Below are 20767 nucleotides of genomic sequence, written 5' to 3' on the forward strand. Positions count from 1 at the left end.
AAACATGACACTTTTCAGGCATTTACAAGCCACACTTTTCTCTATCAAATACAGTCTTCCACATTGACATATTTGATCAAAACAGACCATCCGCAGAGCTCGCTGATCTGGAAATGGATGTAGAGGGGGTGTTGTGAAAATTTTTGGAAAGCCATTCATTCATCAGGCTTACTGCAAGAATGCAGGAGTAAGTTTTCACAGGTTTCCAACACAGGCTAGAACACAGATGAAGAGGGAGCATCTGAGCAGGGTTCAGAGCCCGCTGGGTCCTGCTTAGACGAGGGTCAATTCGATTCCACAGCTCTTGCGGGACAGGGTATAAACATAGGAAGAACAAGAGTCCGCTCTTTTTATTATAATTTCCTCCAAAGCTTGAAGACTCTAGATTTTATTTTATAAGAAACGATATTTTCCAGGCCCAAAAATAGAAATTTTATTTTCTAAAGATATTTCTAACTTTAGCTCATAAGAAAAAAGACCAACAATCAAAATCATGCTTAAGGTGTCTGAGGTTTGATAGTTGAGTTGTTAAGTGTCAGAGACATGGAAACGGTGAGGTGTAGATTAGAATAATTGGACCATCAATATGATAATACTTATTAGAGGCTTTCAGGACAGCCTAAAGCTGTACCTTGGTTCTACACAAATGCAACACAACTAGACAAAACTCAGAGAATTAGCTCAATGTAGTTTCTCCCGAAATTTTATATATAAAATTTCCATTCTTTACATCAACTAAGGACAGGTATTATATTTAAATAAAATAAAAAGCCTAAAAGAATTAACAGCAAAGAAAAACAAAACAAAGAACACAATACAATATTGCTACCTCCTTGTTGCTATCATTTTCTACAGATGATTGAATTGAATACTTTTAGAAAGAAAGTTATAAATGATCTACACAAATTTGTTTCAAAAAATAATTGACACACAATCAGAAAATAGCAGCAGCATTTTAAGCTGTTTTTTTTTTTTTGAGGTTTATCTATTTACTTAATGATGTCATCAAGTACCAAGCTTCCTTTCATTTTTTTGCTCTGCAATTTTGTTTCCTCAACCAAAGGCAGATTTTCCTTGTGATTATGGATCAGCTATCAGCAACAATGAAGGCCACTGGCATGCTCATTTATCTCCAACAGCGTTAAAACTTCTTCTCTCACAATCATAGACAAAAAAAGTTAACCTACATTCATATTAGATAAACCAGGATTACATTTTCTCTTCTGAATCAATTATCGTGGCAAAGTTGGTTTTAGCTGCCAAGTTTTCAGCTTCCTCTGAATTCTGAGTTTTCTTCAATAATAGCACTTATCATATGTGTCTATAGTCTACAATGATTTTATTTCTATTATGTCTAGCAGAGCATCTAGTATTAAATACGTACTCACCAAAATTTAACAAATAAATGACTGAGTGAAAGAATGAAAGAACACATGAATGAATGCAAGCAAAAATAATTGTATGCCATAAATAATGACAGGTACTATAATTTAAATGTCTGCATTCCCCCCAAAATTCATGCTGAAACTTAATCCTCAATGCAACAAAACTAAGAGATGATTAAGTCATAAGGAAGGAATCCTTATAAATGGGATTAGCAACCTTACAAAAGAGTTTGAAGGGAGCACTCTAGGCCTTTTTTGCCTTTCCACCATGGGAGGACACCGAGTTCAAAGTCCCCTCTTGGACAGAGACTGTGCCCTCACCAGATGCCAAACCTGCAGGTGCCTACATCTTGGACTTCCTAGTCTCCAGAACTGTGAAATGTATTTGTGTTCTTTATAAATTATGCAGTCTCAGGTATTTTTTAAATAGCAACAGAAAATTCTAGGACATAAATTGGTACAGAGCATTGGACTGCTCCTATGACAAATACCTAAAAATATGGAAGTGGTTTGAAACTGGGTAATAGAGGCTAAAAGAATTTGGAAGTAAATGCTAGGAAAAGCCTATATTGCTATGAATAGGGTGTTAAGAGTAATTCTAGTGAGTGTTCAGAAGAAAAGGAGATCTATAGGGAAAGTCTGAATCTCCCTAAGTGGTTGTAATCAGAATGTTGGTAGACAAATGGGCAGTGAAAAAAATTCTAATGAAATCTCAGACAGAATTTGGGAACAAATTGTAGGAAACTGGAGGAAAGGTCATCCTTATTATAAAAGTTGCAAAGAACTTGGCTGAATTGTGTCTATGTCCTAGTGTTTTGAGGATGGTGGAACTTAAAAGCAATAAACTAGGATATTTGGAGGGAGAAATATTTAAGGGAAGTGTTTGTGGTGCTGCATGGCTTCTCTTGACTGCTTATGCTGAAATTGGAGAAGAAAGAAACGGATTAGTAATGAAGTTTAGAACCAAAAGGGAAGAAGAACTTGAAGATTTGAAAAATTCTCAGCATGGCTTTGTTGTAAAGAATAAAAAGTCAATTTCATTGTGGTATATGTATACCATGGAGTACTATTCAGCTATAAGAAACAATGTTGATATAGCAACTCCTGCATTTTCCTGGATAAGCTAGAACCCATTCTACTAAGTGAAGTATCCCAAGAATGGAAAAATAAGCACCACATGTACTCACCAGCAAATTGGTATTAACTGATCAACACCTAAGTGGACATATAGGAATAACATTAATCAGGCGTCGGGCAGATGGGAGAGGGGAGAAGGGGATGGGTATATACATACATAATGAGTGTGATGTGCACCATCTGGGGGATGGACACATTTGAAACTCTGACTCCTGGGGCAACACAAGCAACCTAAACATCTGTACCCTCATTATATGCTGAAATTTAAAAAAAATGTCACAAAAAAAAGAATAAAAAGTCATGTTCAGGAGAGAATATGACATGTTTGGACAAGTGAACATTTGATAAGGAGATTAGTATGGATGTGAGGAATTAGTATGGATGTTAGGAATTAGTATGGATGTGAGATGCTATTCATCAGGACAATAGAAGAAGGGCACTGAAGGCATTACAGAGATTTTTGAAGTTGCCACTCTCATCACAGGCCCAGAGTACTAGGGCCTTGAGGGTAAAACTGTTTCAAGGGAGAGGCCCAGGGCACCCCTGAGAACTTGAAGTTCACTGCCTAGGGCAGCCTCAAGTCTCTGCTAAATTAGGATGCAGCACTCCTTGGCTGCCCCAGATATGGTTCAAGTGGGCCCAAGTGCAGCTTGATTCACTCCCCCAAAGAATATTTTTGTGGAGAAAGAGACCTGTGGAAGTCATAATATGGCTCTGATTTGGTACTGGGAAATAAGGTTAGATAAGATACTATGCCAAGTACTTAGTACACACAAGAGTGTAGATCTTAGATCTCCTTTCTTCTTGATCCCTATATATTTTGTACATATTTCATATTGGCTTTGGTTATCAATTTTGGGTTTATCATGTGCCAGGCACTCTTCTATGTGGTTTTCAAACATAGATTCATCAAATTCTCACAATACCTCCATGAGAGGGTGTTAACATCATTCCATTTTTATAGATGAGAAAACTGAAACATGGAAAATTTAAATAACTTTCCTGGGATCACACATTAGTAAGTGACAAGGCTGGACTTTAAAGTGGGAAATCAAAAGTCCTTAAGCGTTAGGGACATCTTCTTTTCTGATGACACTTGCTGTTTTAGCCACCCCTTAAGCGTTGCTGCCATTTCTCATTGCAAATGTTTCATTGTTCAGATTCGGCTTTCAGTCTCACATGCAGGTGCTGTGGGTGGGTATGGATTACTTCTGCTTAAATTATTTAGACTTATTCATAACTCAGACCTTGTTAAAATATTACGGAAAAGGCCACAGTACAAAATTGCCAAGCATACATGATCTGTAGTCATTTTTACACTGTAAACACACAATATGATCCACCATCTGTATTGCATCACTTTTCTGATCTGGTTATTGATAACATCACTAGGACCCGATCCATCACTATATGCATTAGCAAGACCATATTGGATATATGGCTTGCTGCAACATCTGGATTGTTCTATCACAAGATCAACTGTGAGGCCAAACAACAGTATCACAAATCAGACATTACTCTATGTGAAATGGTCTCTGTGCCAAAGAATTCCATTTTTTCCAGATGTGTCATCGAGGCACCTCAAGAACTTAGTTTACATTTGTTACGAGTTTAAAATGGGACTCCTTGCATTAAAATTGCCTTGTTTTGAGCCCAAAGTCCAGGGTAAGAAAGCGCATTAATATTAATGATTTGCTGTCTTATGGAATAAGCAAAGTTTTGCATTGTGGTCAGCTTAGATTTAAACCTTACCAAGGTTTGTTGTAGGACCATGGAGTTTTATTTAAAAGCTAAGAATCACTGAGAATTTATTATATGCCAGACCCTGTGCTAAGAAATTTGCATGAAATTAATTCATATAATTTTCAGGGAAAACTCAAAAAGTAGGTAATTAACTCATATGGGGAAACTGAGCCACAAACAGAAATAAGGAATTTTCCCAAGCTCAGGTACCTTGAAACCGGCAGCATCTGAATTTGAACCCAGGTGCTCAGACCTCAAATCCCGTACACTTAAACACCAAAAACCATATTGCTTATAGAGTATTTATGGACTTCTCTTTCTTCTTTCCTTCTCTCTTCTTCCCCTTCATTCTTATTCTCAATCTACTTCTTCACAGAAAATAAACTAAAATCTTAAAAATTCTTAATATGACATCATTGAAAGACATAAGCATTCCTTATTTTGGGAGTAAGAATACTAATAGAGATGAACAATTGAATAGATGATAATTTCAGATACGTCTGGACCTGCTTTGAAAAGTCAATGACTAAAATAAATTAATGACTAATTATTTTTGGCTCAGGAATTGTTTGGGAGCTCTAGGTAAGTTTGCTAACCATAGATCTGTAAAATCCAGGACTATCTAAAGCTAATCATTTGTTCATTTTTTAAAGCTATGACTTTTAATATTTATTTAACTATATTCCATATAGAAATAACAATGCTATAACTTCCTCTATGGAGGGATAATCACATTAAATCAAAGTATTTAATTAGTTTTGACATTCCTCATTTAAGAGAAGATGAATAAAACATATGATTGATGTTACCTAGAGATGGCATAAAAGTATTGCCTTTAAATTTAAAAAATGAGAATGAGGTGGATGAGTATCTTCCACAGGAAAGAGATCATTAAGGAGAATAACTCATCTACATATGAACTAGACTTATTTATATTTCTAATTTACTTGAAAAACTCTCTCATGTCATTCATATGATGATCTTGTTTGAGGTTGCAGCAGACACACATTTGAGCTCTGGGTTACCACCTCTCAAACTCCCACACTGCCCTAATAGAAGGAGGCTAGCTAAATACATACTATAATGGCATACTTAGAACAAGCAGAGCATGATTTCTGATAAAATGTAGCAACTAAATCATAAGAAAAATTGGAGAAATCTATGTCTCCTCTCCTCCAGCCAGAACTCATAATGACAAAGGCAAATTTTACCTTCTGAATTCCACTAGTGAGAAAATTAAGCTTTCAGAAAAGCAACTGCTCATTGCTGTATACTTTCTACTTTTACAAGATATATTTTTCCCCCAAATGAGATGAAAAGAAGAATGAAGTGCTTCAGCTTGATTCACATAACAATTGTGAGATGGAAAGTGTCAATTTGGATTTATGAAATTTATAGAATTTTCTAACACTCATAGTTGGGTTACTCTGCCAACATGTTCATGATATTTTTCAGGAAAAGAAAAAAGGAAGAAGGAAGGAAGGAAGGAAGGAAGGAAGGAAGGAAGGAAGGAAGGAAGGAAGGAAGGAAGGAAGGAAGGAAGGAAGGAAGGAAGGAAGGAAGGAAGGAAGGAAGGAGAAAGAAAGAAAGAAAGAGAGAGAGAGAGAGAGAAAGAAAGAAAGAAAGAAAGAAAGAAAGAAAGAAAGAAAGAAAGAAAGAAAGAAAGAAAGAAAGAAAGAAAGAAAGAAAGAAAGAAAGAAAGAAAGAAAGAACAATCCTTTGCATTTTTGCTTCTCTTCAACTCCCTTGCTGGCCTTTTTTCATTGCCTAACATGTATAATGAAGATTTAAAAATGGGAAATGCCCCAGTTGTATGATTTGATTTGAAATTGCATACAGCATTGCAATACATAAGCTGAGAGGAGAAGAAGGAGTGCCCAGAGACAGAGCTGTTCACTTCCCCAAAATCTTACAACAGGAAGAAATCCAGATTTAATTGACCTAAACTATGGTCATGGACCATTCCTTTTTTTTTTTTTTTTGAGACAGAGTCTCAACTCTGTTGCCCTGGCTAGAGTGCTGTTGCATCAGCCTAGCTCACAGCAACCTCAAACTCCTGGGCTCAAGCAATCATCCTGCCACAGCCTCCCGAGTAGCTGGGACTACCGGCACGCGCCACCATGCCCGGCTAATTTTTTTTCTATGTATTTTTAGTTGGCCTATTAATTTCTTTCTATTTTTAGTAGAGATAGGATCTCACCTTTGCTCAGGCTGGTTTCGAACTCCTGACCTTGAGCGATCCACCCGCCTAGGCCTCCCAGAGTGCTAGAATTACAGGCCTGAGCCACTGCACCCAGCCTAGACCATTCTTGTAATAAAGAAGAAAGACTAAAACTTGGTACAGGACACAAGCAAATTTCTCAGTACCTTATTATATTTTTTTTTCAAAAATCATAAAACTAAAATTTGATTAGAATAAAAATATTTTCTCCCTTGAATGAGTAACAAGTTAAACATTGGGTATAATCATACAGAATGCCTTTTTCCTCTTTTTTCAAATATATTTTTCTGTTTTACAGGTGATTATGAATCTTTATGAGGGAAATCACGTTTTAACATTGATAAACGGTAGCCACATTTTCCAATCATGTGAGTAATGTGTTCAGCAGCAATGACCCAGAAAATGGACAGAAGATCCTGTTCCAAACTAATGTTAACAGTATTTTGGTGGTTTGAAAAAGAAAAACAAAAGATTCTGGATCTAATGATGACAGATCTTTGCTGTTAATTAATCAAATCTCTTCAAAATAGAGTTCAGCAGGTGGAAATAATTACCAGTTAATTGTCTCCTGTTTATTACTCTTTGGAGATATAAATCCAGCTACTGCAGTCATTTTACATTATTTGCTAAAATGATAATAAATAAATCAGAAACATGAATGTTTTTATAATAACGATATGTGTGTTTGCTTTCTGAGAAAATGCAAACAGGGTAATATATTTCTCCTTTGAATTAAAATATTGGCCAGGTGCCTAAATTTGCCTTTAATAAAAAGTTATTTTACTTGTGTTTGTTTTAATATGTTTAAATAGCTGATATAAAACAGATAATGAAACTTTCAGCAGAAAAAAGATTGTCAATATGAATCCTAAAAAAAAGACAATAGGTGTCTTGAAGTTTATGTCCGGTGAGAAAGCTATGCTTTAGGAATATGACTTTATTTGCTATGTCTAATCAATATTCAAAACAAAAACACTCTTAATATGTGCATATGTTGATTAGATACTTGTGTATTTTGTGTATCAGATAAAAATTCCAACTCTGTAATTTAGTGTCTGTATGCAATTAGGGTTCTTATTTATAATAGCACAAATCCCTAAAGCTAAAAAGCACTAATGTATCTAAAGACCTAAAATAATCCTTAATACTTAATAAGTGCTCAATGAAAACCTTTCTTTTTGTTATTATTCACTAAAAATATTATAGTGTCAGATAATAACTGTAATGTTTTAACATTTTCTAATTAGCTAAATTTTAATTTTGTTCAGAAGTATTATCTTTTTCTAAGATCTGATATTCAATTAAAATAAACAGAAACACATACATATGTGTGTGTATGTGCATATGTGTAATTACATAAGTGGTAATTTTTTTTCTTTCTTGTGTTATGTATAACCATCACCTATTTTCCCCTCAATAAATATTGTATGTATCATCCCTGATATTTAGTAGGATTGTGTAAGTCATCAGAAACTAGTTTATGTAACAAATGTGTAATGTAAGCCTCTTGACACAAGCACACAGAAAGATATGAAGCTTATCATTAGATTGTTGATGTAATATAAAGAATGAAAAGGAAGTGAGACTTTTGTTTTTTGCCTGTGCTTTAATCTATAACTGACATGTTCTATGAGTGCATGTGTGTGTGTGTGAAATTCACAATGGCTGATGATTGTGGTAAACATTTCAGGAAAAAGATGTGGAAAGAGTAAAGAGCTGTTCTATAATTTTTTAAAGCTATGTACACTAACCTCTTACTTTTTCCAAGAAAACAAATGAACGTAAAGTCAATTTATTATATATACCATCAAAACCATTCTATCTTCAACATTTATTAGATGTGACTATCTGATGTTAACAAATACAAAATAATGCTTCTTAGTAACAATTTATATGAAAATGGTAATATAAAATACCTGTATTTGTATATAAATTTGTAGTAGCAACACGATAAAAGCCTGAAATTCTCTCTTTTTTGTAAAGCAGATATTTCTTATATGATCAGAGGAAAAAGTAATAATGAATTTCAGAGAAAGTTATGTTATATCCTCTAAAATTTAACTATGTTCTTATTAAAATTTTGATAACAATTAAATGTCCTATTTGTGATTAAGGTGTATGATCAGTAAATCTGGTATTAATAGAAAAACCTGGATATAACTGTTGATTGATGTACTGACCATTTGGCTCCATTTGATAGGAACCTACCCTTCTCTGAGTTCAAGCTTGGTGTCCTTCATGATAACTTGCTAAATTATTATTCCAAATCACTTCATAAAGCTTTCATGAACAATGAGATATTTATATATGTATATATATCACATATATATCTGTATATAACACATGATGCATACACACATGATATATATGATTTATGAAATTCTCTCAATAAAGTATACACATATATTTGTTTAACTGAAAAGCCTTATATAATTTTAAAGTCATATTATTGTCAGAATCTTGTCTGTTTATTCAAAATGTAGCAATATTTCTTCTCATTCATTCAAAATTTTCTAACTCATTGGAATGAAACCATGTTGATTCTTGCAGCAGTAGATTAATTTCCGATTTGATAACTTCCCATTGTTGTTATTGGCTTGGGAATTTTTCCACAAAAGTTAACGAAAGAGCTAATTGATATGGTTGATTCATCATTTGTCTGTGATATAGCCATTGAAAAACAGATTTCCTATATTGTGTTTTTATTCCTTATAATTAATTTTTTATTTATACAAAAGAAAATAATGTATATGATGTAAAATAAAATTAAATAACACTATTAATCATATGGTAAAATAACTCATACAGCTGCTCAATCCTTCACTTTACCCAAATCCAGTTTCCCAAAAATGACTTTCAACTCTTTTACGTATGTTTTTTCTGATCCTTACCTCCATACCTTAAATGAATGCCTATACAATTATTTTTTGATTTGTCAAATTAGGATGTTTCCTAATGACTGCATTTTGGGTGGTTGATACTTCAGCCCTGCTACACTTACTCCACTGCAATGCACTGTTCCCCTTCCTCATACCCTCTCTCATATTTCTGTTGGAACATTTGGTTAAATCAATAGCCACTATTTGCATTATTATGGTACCTAATAATCATTTTCTACATACTCCCCGTGTTCATGCTCCAATCTAGCCTGGCTTGCTCACTGGTTGAGGGGCACAGTTGTTCTCCTAGCTGTTTCCATCAGCAATCTTCTGTGTTGGATGGATCCTGCTTCCTTAATAACTTATCTTATTTCTTAGTTTCATTTCATCTTGCAAAATCAGAACCTGTAGTTGCTTTCTCAGAAAGGACATGTTGGGGTAAACTTTTAAAAGATGCTTTATGTCTGAAAATGTTTTCGTGCTACCATACTTTACGTCAGGATTGATTTTTCTGAGGGGTGTTTCTAAGGTTCTTTGGCTCCTGGCTTGGAAGATCCCACCACGCGGGGTAGGTAGGACAGAGTGATGACAGACAAGAGCAACTCACACACGCAGCTTTTATTGCAAGTTATTTTTGCACAGAAATAGAAAATGAAACTACAGCTCCTGAGGGGAAACGTGTCTATCTCTGCCAGTGGAGAAGACTCTGAGGTCTTATCACACTTCTACTTTTATGTCTACACTTCATGATATGCTAAATGGTGGGTGGAATGTTCATTATTTCTCCGGGGGAAAAGGGTGGGGAGTTCTTAGAGCTAAAGGTCCTTCCTAATTTTATCCTTATGGGGTAACTTGCACTTGTTGCCATAACAGTTGTAAACTGTCAGGGCGCGGGGCCGGCGAGTGTGTGATGTTATGATGCTAATGTATGTTAATGAGGAAAAGGTCACCTTTACACAGGAGCTCCTAGTTTCTGCCCATGCTCCTACCCTGAAAAAGTCCCTAACTTCAAGTTCCTGCCCTTGCGAGTTAGATTCTAAATGCTCATTGACTTCCTAATTTTTGCCCTCCTCCCCTTTTCCTGCGTTTAGTGCTGCCAACCTGCACCTGTCCCTAACACTTTATTCACAGTTTAGCTAGGTATATTATCTTCCCTTTGAATTGTAAAGGAATTCAATCTACTACAGTTTTCTTGAGAAATTGGATTCCATTGTGAATTGCATCATGTTTTATGAAACTTATTCCTAATCACTTTTCCACACTTGAAACACTTAGTATCATTTTTTATAATTATTTGTTTCCTAACATTTCTTAATATAGTGCCTTTATGAGGGACTTTCTTCATTCATTGTGTTAAACAATAGGTGGGTCTTTGCTATTTGGAGACTAGTGTGCTTCATTCCTTGAATTTACTTGTATGACTTATTACAATTCCAATTAGTGAAACATTAGACTTTCTACATGTATCCTTCAATTATCAAACATTTGTCTCCTATTATCTCTGCTTTTGTGTTAGCTTATGGGATTTTTCCTTCATTTACAAGGATATGATTTGTAAGAATTGTTTCTTGTGTCCTTTTTTTTAATTATTTCAGAGTATTATGAGGGTACAAACATTTTGGTAGTACTCTTTTGAGGGCATTGATGATATATTTTTTAAATGTTTTCTTCTGCTTTCTGTGTTGTCTGTGAATTTTTCTATTTACTTGTATCTCTGTCATTTCAGAGTCTTTCTTTAAACAACTGCTTATTAGCTATCTATTCTATTTAAGAGTGATTCACTAAATGGCTGTTTGATATCTGTGCAAAAGCATTTTTGCTACACCGCAAGGTGATACACATGTAAGTGTTTTAATCCTTTGCAAACCTCCAAAAAGTTTGTGTGCTTTGCAAATACCCAAAAAAGGCCTTTCCATTTTTCCAGAGGAAAATCTTTCAGTCATATGCCTAAAGGTAACTAAGTGCAGACATGGTTTGGAAGAGCAGCTCACCATTCAAGATATTGTTTAATTCAATTCTCACTTTCTTTCTGGCTCTGAGCTCTACTCTATTGTGCCAGGTTTTCCCAAATTACCGTCCTCCCGGGTTTTATTCTTTTAAAAATTTTTCTTGATATCCTGCAAGGGTGGGCAAGAGTTTTTGTGTGCTGGGGAGAGTCCAGGGACAGATCTTTACATGTCTTTGAACTCATCCATATGTTTTCAGAAGTGTGAATCACTTTTACATTTGTTTATACTAAATCCCCCAAATCTATAGCCTTTTCATGGGCATTTTTTGTGGGGAGAATCAACATACTTCTACACAAACTTTGATTTCCTATTAAGTTTTTTTTTTCCTATTAAGTCATATAACATTTTTGCATCTGATTTCCATCCTTACAAAATTGTTGATGTCTCTCATTTGCTGTCCTATTCTCCTTTGGATTGTATGCTTATGCATTTAAAAATTCTTTTTTCTTTTTGTCATTTAGGAAAGTTTCTCAGAGGAGCGAAGATAAGCAACTATGTTTAATCTGTCATATTTTATTCCTGTTTTAAAATACCATTCCACATGAAGTTAACACACATGCACACATGCGAGAGAGAGAGAGAGATTCTAAAATTTCTTGTAACACTCCTGCATCAGGAAAGAGCTGATTAATATTCTGATTTGGGAGGCAGAACAAATGATCATAATAGAAATGACTGTCCTTAAGGAACTATAGCAGCACTATTTGAAAGTGGCACACAAAGGGCAGAACTTCTGCTAATTAAGCCTTCCACAAAAATCAAATTATAATTCTGAGCTTCAGAGTTTCTGGGTTAAAATGCAAAAGAATGCGTCTAAACCAATTTTCTGTAATGAGGATTGTCCTTTACAGACAAACTTTAATTTATACCATGAATATTTTTCCATAAATCCAGGTGAGCAGACATTGACGATGGGGCTCTGGCAGTGTGGGTTGAGATCTCACCACAAGCAGAGTAGATTGGAAGCTGGCAGCTGAGGGTGGGGAGCCAGTTGGAGGTCAATGCAGATAAACAGTGAAAATCACAGCAAACCAATGAAGACAATGTAGTTCTGATCAACAAAATCTGCCTAGGTAAGGCACTGAACTCATGTTGGAGACTAATTGTGATCTCATGTTTGAAATAGGATCCTAATTAGCCCAATGCAAAGAGCAATGATGTTGAATAGTCAGGCATGAAGCACTGGGGGGTTTGCCTGTGTGGAAGTCTCAACTTTCATACATACCCACTTTGTGAATTTGAAGGCTGCATACACAGGTGTTGCATCAGTTTCCTCATTTGCAAAATAAATGTGATAGCAGTACTTATGGGGTTATTATGAGGGTTAAAGGAAATAAGGCATAGAAAGCATTGAGCATGGGAATAAAACATAATAGAGTTCAATAAACTCTGGCTGACCTACTCAAGTCCATAAATTCTAGCTTCTCAGCTTTTGCTTAAATGTCCCCACAAAGCTGTCTGTCCAACTTGCATAACTCTGAACTTCACATAAACAAGTCCTGCCCTGCCTAGACAATGAGAATCACATAACCTGCGCTGTCTCATGCTGTACTGAGTGTCCTCTTATACAAGGCAAAACTTTGTCCCTGAAGCTTAGATACTTTCAGTATTTTTAAATTTGTTTCCTCCCTTGCAATTAGTTGTTTATTTTTCATATTGTATTGATGTTTAATTCAAATTCAAATATAACTTTTACTTAGGGTACCTTTATTCCTTTTGTAAGAAGATATGATTAGCAAATAATAAAATAAAATAATACCTATGCTTTGAAAGACCTCTGAAACACATCCTCTTCTGTGAGTCCTTCCTATAACTACAAATAATCTTTATCTCTTTTGAACCCTGATGGGATTTATTTCTACTTTATTGATTATAACATGAATATCACAATTTGACTTATTGGTAAAAGTTCAATTTAATGTTTTTAGTACATTTGGAGATTTACACAAGCAATACCAAAATATGTCACCCACCCCCCAAGAAAAAAATCTTTAGCACCTACTTCCTGTCCCTATCCCTAGCCTTAGGCAACCATCAGTCTACTATATATATATATATATATATATATATATATATATATATATATATATATATATTTGAATTGTCTGGACATTTTATATAAATTGCTTTACACAATATGTGGTCTTTTATGACTGAAGTTTTTCAGTTATGCAACGTTTTTGAGGATCATCCATGTAGTGGCATGTATCAATACATGCTCCTTTTTATTGCTGAACGGTATTCCATCATATGGGCATACCACACTGCTGTTATTCATCCACTGATTGATGGACTTTTCTGTTGTTTTTACTTTTTTTGCTCATATGAACAATGCTGCTATGAATATTCACTTACAGGTCTTTGTGTGGACATAGGTTTTCATTGCTCTTGGATGGATACTTAGGCATCCCAAGAAAACTTTGTATAGCCTTTTCCTGTATTGTGCATTATATTCTATTTTAGCACGATTGTATTTGGGTCTGTCTCTACCTATTCCAGCCCCTTAAAAATGGATGTTCTCCAATGTCCTGTTCTACTCTACTTTTAAAAATTATGTCTTTTGATCAGCTTTTCTATCCAAAGTGTAATTATAACTTCTATTTGCATGATTTAAGTATCTTTATCTTCAGCCTTCCTTTTGTGTGCTACCTATGTAGTCTAGTTTTGGAGCATACCTGTTAGAATATTAAATAAAACTTAAATTTTGACTGATAGAATATCAATCCTATGTTTTATAAAGGCTTCCTGCAATCATAGTTTTAAAAGTGTCACTGTCTTTGGGGAGTAAATAACATTCATATTAAGTCTAAAATGGAAGGTTCAAAGTAGTGTCTTTAAAAATAAATTTTCAAGCCATTCACATTTGTTATCTTTTTATTTCTTCTTACACTGTCATTAACAAAGGACTCCTCAGAAGCAAAAGTAATCGAGGCATCTATTTAGATCATCACATGTGTGGTGAGTGAAGAACTGTTTCTTAAATGTGTCATTTTTATGTGTTATTGATTTTTTTATTTTAATATTGAAAGAAAATTTTTCTAAAACTCCATTTTGAATGTGGCAACAGTTTTAAACTCAGCAGTTGTTCTTGTCTTTTCTTTATCGAAAGGGAGAAAGAAAGTTATTTTTAATGGCAATTGTGTGCAAATTTGGTGTTGGTGGAGCTGGCGGAAACATCCATTATATAAAAGTAAAGTGTACCTGGTTGGGGTATTAGAAAGGGTGTAATTTCATCTTTAGTTTTCCACTTGCAATTTATGACTTCAACAACTTCCATGGAAATTACAGTTTGAAGCACACATGGTGCACTTTATTTTCTATTCTTAAAACTTGAGGGGATAAGTAAGAGCTAAATTCATGGCAAAAAAACCCACAGTTGTTCAGTTGATACTGGGAAATAAAATTTCTAGGTACAGGATTTAATAAAAGAAACTAATAAGATTCTACCATATTTTTTTTTGCCTCTTTTTCCTTTTCAGTTCCTTATTTTAAATTTTCTTCAATCTCAAGTTGTAATTAGAAAAAGTTCATTGTGATTTGCAGGGTGTATTAGCTTAAAGCGAGAGCTGCAATGCATATTCTATTTTTTTTAATCACCAAATTAGATACTAAAACTGGAACCGATTTTCCACATTCCTATAAAATATTTTTATGAGTAAAATTTGAAGAACAGCTACTCATTAGAAAGAGAGGGGAAAACAATGCCGACTCTAGTTATGCTGATACTTGCAGGTACTTGATATTTATCTTAAAGCTTTAACAATTTTTTAAACTGTAAAGCTATATAAAGGCACTATTACTCCATTTTGTCCCTGCCCTATGAAAGATAATTTTGTTTTGCTAAAAATAAGCAAGGTTACTCAGAAAAATTTAAGACCTCCTAGTACATATCAATTATATATTATATAAATCCCAATATAAAGTAGACACTATTTGGACCAGGATCAGAAAATGAAGTTTGCAAAAAGTGAGAATTATAGTTTCTATCATCATATAGATGTCTATAGAACTTTACATAGGGGGAAAAAATCTAATTTTTTTCTATATCTTAAGAATCTTAGGCTGTTTTGACTTCCATAACAAGTAACGATAGAATGGATGGGGGGAAAAACCCAGAAAATTTAGTTCTCACAATTCTGGGAGCTGAGACGCCCAAGATCAAGGTGCTGGCAAAATCCCAGTCTGGTAAGGACCTGTTTCTTAGTTAATAGAAGGCCATCTTCTCTTTACCACCGTATGCAGTGAAAGGATTAGGGACTACTCTGGGGTCTGTTTTATAAGGGCACTAATCCTATTCATGAAGCTCTTATCTCATAACCTAATCACTCCCAAAGGTCCCCTCTCCTAATACCATCGCATTGGGGATTAGGTTTCAACATATGAATTTGGGGAACATAAACATTCAGTCTATAGCAATAAGCCTATCCATATTTGATTGCAAATTAAAAGACATTCTTCTCATTTCTTTTCAGAGTGAAATATAACTGGATATTTAAAATTTCTCAAAACATAATATTATTAAGGATGCCGCAATATAGACATGCACACACTGCTTGTGACAGTGTGAGTTGATATAATCTTTATGGAAAGTAATACAAAAATTTTCATAGTTGTATCAAGAATTTGAAAAACATTCTGGCAATATATCTAAATAAATAACTCACAATAGGTTTATAAAAAGTTCTAACTAAAAATACGTCTGTGTAGTATCATTTATTTGGGAAAAATATAAAGTAATTTAAATATTCCCAAGTAGCCATATGATTTACTAAGATATAGCACATTTACTCAGTGTAGTGTAATGATCTGCTATTAAAAATAATCATTATAAATATGATTTAATTGCATAGGGATTTCTTATTGTAAAATTTTTAGTGAAAAAGAAGGGTATAAAACTGGATATACAATTATAATTATAATTTTATAGAAAATAAACAAAAGAGAAATTGAAAAAAAATATGAGCTGTGGCTGCATCCTCATTTTATTATAGTAGTTTGAATATTGTTCATTTATTTTATTTATTTGCTAGTTTGTAATGCACTTGTCATACTTATACACATTCAGCTTATTAACTGAACATGGCACAAACATCCTTATTTATTTAATTAATTTAAAGTTGACTTTTAAAAACCTGCTCTATTGAAATATTCTTCTCTGCCCTTTGATTAATTCTCAGGAAGATTACATTCCTTTTCTGGTCACTTTCAAGTATTAAAAAGGGCAATTTAATCTAATAACACAAGCATCCGTATTTCATGCAATTTAAAATTCTTCTTCCCTGTCACAGATGGGGAAGAAAAGGGCTCAGAAAACTGTTGTGAAGTAGGAAAGAGATATATCCTATTTCTTCAGCTTATTCTTATCTCGTTCTTTCCCACTCCCCAAACTAGATGTCTACTTTTACTCCAGGTTGGACTAGGGAGAGGGAGATGTAATAGTAGACAGCTGAAAACAGTTGAAACCAGCTGATGACCTTCGTAATGCAGTTGCATTCTTCAGAAGGTACACTCTAGATGTAGCAGAAGCCAAAATGCTGCATCTTTTCTCATCTAACTTTGAGGTTTCTTGGGTCCCTTGAGGATCTTTTAAGTCCCCTTCCCTGGAATGGGTTAAGCAATCCCTAATTTACCAGTTATGACAAGCTTCCTGCTGAACTTCTACCTCTGAAAATTCACTCCCAGTATCTTCATGTCAAAGCTATCTGGCTTCTGGCAGCAAGCTCTCTTGACCAAGCTATTCTATAAGATAAGACAAGCCTGGATGACTTCCATGAACCCACTTGAATTCCAAGAGAAGATTTGCAAGGTTTCCATTTTGTCAGTGGAAGTCTACCATGTTCCTCCTAAAATTATTTCTGCTTACCATGTGCTACTTCTATTACCATCACCTTTAATACCTGAATGTTTATATCATCCCTAAAATTTATATATTGGAATCCTCACTCCCAAGGTGATGATGGTAAGAGGAGACAGAATCTTTAGGAGGAGATTAGGCAATGGAGGTGGAGACCTCATAAATGAGATTAGTTCTCTTATAGAAGAGACCTTAGAATGAGAGAGAGGTAGAGAGAGAGAGAGAGAGAGAGAGAGAGAGAGAGAGAGAGAGAGACCTTGCCTCTTTTGCCTCTAAATGAAATTAGAGTGAGAATACGGCTGTCTATGAGGGCCTTCATAAGACAGAATCTGTTGGTGCCTTGATCTTGGACTTCCCAGGCTCCAGAACTGTGAGAAATAAATTTATGTTCTTTATAAGCACCTAGTCTATGGCATTTTGTTATAGCAGTCTGAATGGACTAAGCCACTATGCATACCTTCATACCTTCAACACACCTTTCGAAATTCTTTGGAAAATATGCCTCCTGTGAGGTGACAGTTCAGGACCTGAGACAGAGACACTGAGATAGAGCTAATATTGCAAGATGTTTAATCAGCAGTAACATGTGTGAAAATTCGCCCAACCCAGTGGGGAGCAAGGAATCAAGATTACACATTACAGCAGCCAGCAGTTGGAAAGAAATAGTCAGTCCCTAGTACCCTGGCCATGGTCAATCATCTCTAGGAGTTGCCCTGGAAGAGCATTCATGGCTTAAATGTGGTGATGTGTTCCAGAACTTGCTTCAATTTGTTACTGACAGCTAACCACCACCATCACAGCTGAAGGAAAATTCTTTCTGGAAGGGACATCTGTGTGATGCAATGTCATGCTGGGGAAGACCTAGACTAGAAGACCTTCTAGCATACAGATAACTATCAAAAGACATTGCCTCCCCAAATATTCCTATCAAAATCCCCATTTCCTCTCATATACCTAGAAGAATAGTGATGGCCTTAGATGGTTTTGGGGGCCATCCCTTGTAAGTTCATCACAAATTACCTAACACCTTTCTTTTGAATATGTGTGTACTTTGTTCATTGTCAACTTTGAGGACACAGTTGAAATTCTGAAACAGCAAAAAAACAAAAATCCCATTAAAGACTCAACTCAGAATTTAGCTCTTCCATGAAGTTCTTGACTTTTCCAGGAAGAGTGTGGTTTTTTAAACCTTGTGCCTGGCATCTCAGTTCAGAGTAGAGTTCTCAGAGAGATGCATTTTTGGCCAATCCACTGTGATCTTTCATACTCGTCTTTGCTTGAAGAATTTAAAATTTTTACTTTAAGATGAGGTCAGATTTCCAGGACTGGTTCACACTAACCAAGCTCACAGAAATATAACGCTGCTACCTACATGGTGCCACACCAGGTAAGGAGACACGAGACACGCTAGCTTCCCCTCACTAACTGAATCCATTAGTTCACAGCACCACCACCAGAGAAGTGCAAAAGTCTTCCCTAAATGTTGGGTTAAGAAGGGAAATTACAATATACAGAAAACATATAAGATGTATATTAAACATTATTCTCCCTATAGTCTTCACAAAGACATTGGTCTTTCTCTGTGCACAAACCTGATCCTTGCCTTATTGTCTGCCTCCAGTTTTCCAATATACTCAAAGCTTCTGTGCTGGAAGGGGGGGTTTAAAATTAGCTGACTATGGGTGTTTCATACTTGGTTTTGCCACTAAGAAGAACCAAAATAGCAAGTAGATAATAACACTTTTAATTTATAATTTAAGAGAGAACAATGGAATTCAGCAGAAGAGTGACAAGCAACACCTGAAACAAGGGAGAAGAAGGAATTAAGGCAGCCTGCTTGAGTGGGATTAGCTGGGAGCTGAGGGAGATTCCCAGGTATAGGGAAAGGATAAGTGAGAGCCCTTCAATGGTCCACATCTCCGCTGTGGATTCCTGCAGTGCTAGCCACAGGAGATCCCCTCAACCCTCATGGGCCCTGACACAAACACAGGGAGCTCTTAGGAGATTGTACAATGGCACTGCCCCACTGCACAATGTTCTGGGGGGGGGGATGCTAAGACTAGGTCCCACACACTCCCTGAAACCTGAGCAGCTATATAGCAAAGTGCCACTTTAGGGCCCCAACCCCAAAAGAGCGTGCACTGTCCTGGAGCCCAGTGGTGTCAGAATTGAGGCACAAGAGAAGCATGAGCTGTTGTCCCTGGGTCTTAGCTGTGAGTGACCTAGGGCTACTACACCCAGGGCTGAAGCATGAGTGAGGCACTGGCTACTGCAGCAGCAGCTGAGATGTGAGTGTTGCTGGGGCCAAGGTGCTGTCATTAATGGTGGCACTGCTGCCCCCAATGGCAGGGCAGTAATAAGACTGTTGCTGCTCTCTACCCATTCTGCAGGTGATCTGGGGACTGACCTACCCCTGCACACAACAGCCAGCACCTGTACACACCTTGGGGGCAGGGGTGGAGTGGGGTGAGGACAAGCCAGACTAGCCCGGCTTCAGCACCCTGCCATGCCAGAGGACACAGTCTGAGGACCGGAGGGTTCTCCAGCCCAGTTCATCACCATTGGCACCTGAACACTCCTGGGGACCTGAGGTTGGGTCTACTCACCTGGCTGCTACCACTACAAATGGAACCTACTCTTGCACACCACCTGCAGTCCCAAATCTCCGCATCCTTCCAGAGTGCCTTTATGAAATCTCTTCTTGAACTCCCTTGCAGCTATGGTTCTGCATGTAGTTGAGGATCTGTAACTTAGGTACCCTAATGAAAGTTGTAGAATGTTCAGAAAGAGGCGGAGGTCATCTTTCTGCTGCTGTCAGTGTATTTATTTGACAAGAAGCAAGGCCATGGAGACACAGTGTTTCTGGCAATATCACTTCACGGGCATTGAATGGCAGTCTTAAGAGGCGGTAGAGCTGACCTGGAATGTCTAGAGATAGTTGTGGGCTACAGCAGCTTTCCAATCTGGCCTCTAACTCCTTTATCAAAGCTGAGATGGTGACAACCTCCCATTTCCACAGCTTCTAGGTGCTATAGCAGCAGTGGCTCCCTGTGGTGTCAGCTCTGCTGTGTCCTCAGTCTTTTTTGGGAGCCCAGACTAGAAGCCACTTGTCCTTCTAATTATTTCATAGTCATGCATACTGTGTTCCCTAACAACCTTTTACTAAAAATAAGTACAGTGCTGTTGTTTTTCCCACTGTGTCTGGATGCCTCTTCCTTCCTCAGACCCCTATTGCACGAATACCCAAACTTTTCAGTAAAACCTGAAAGGATTGGTTGTTCCTGGAATATGACTCAGTCAGTAGAATTAAGTCCATATGAAGATTTATTGTCCACCATTGCAAACCAATCCCCTGAGGCTGGGGAGTTAAGAAGCAGAAAGGAGTTGTTTTTTTTTTTTTGTTTGTTTTGTTTTGTTTTTTCTTGGTTATTTATATAAATACAAGAAAAGCAAAGTTATTCACTTACAATTAACATTTCGTAGTCAATGAGATATCCTCTGGCCAGTACATGGGAAGCCATTCTATCACTAGAGAGTTG

This window comes from Microcebus murinus, chromosome 6, assembly GCF_040939455.1.
Source record: "Microcebus murinus isolate Inina chromosome 6, M.murinus_Inina_mat1.0, whole genome shotgun sequence".
Classification (NCBI taxonomy): domain Eukaryota; kingdom Metazoa; phylum Chordata; class Mammalia; order Primates; family Cheirogaleidae; genus Microcebus; species Microcebus murinus.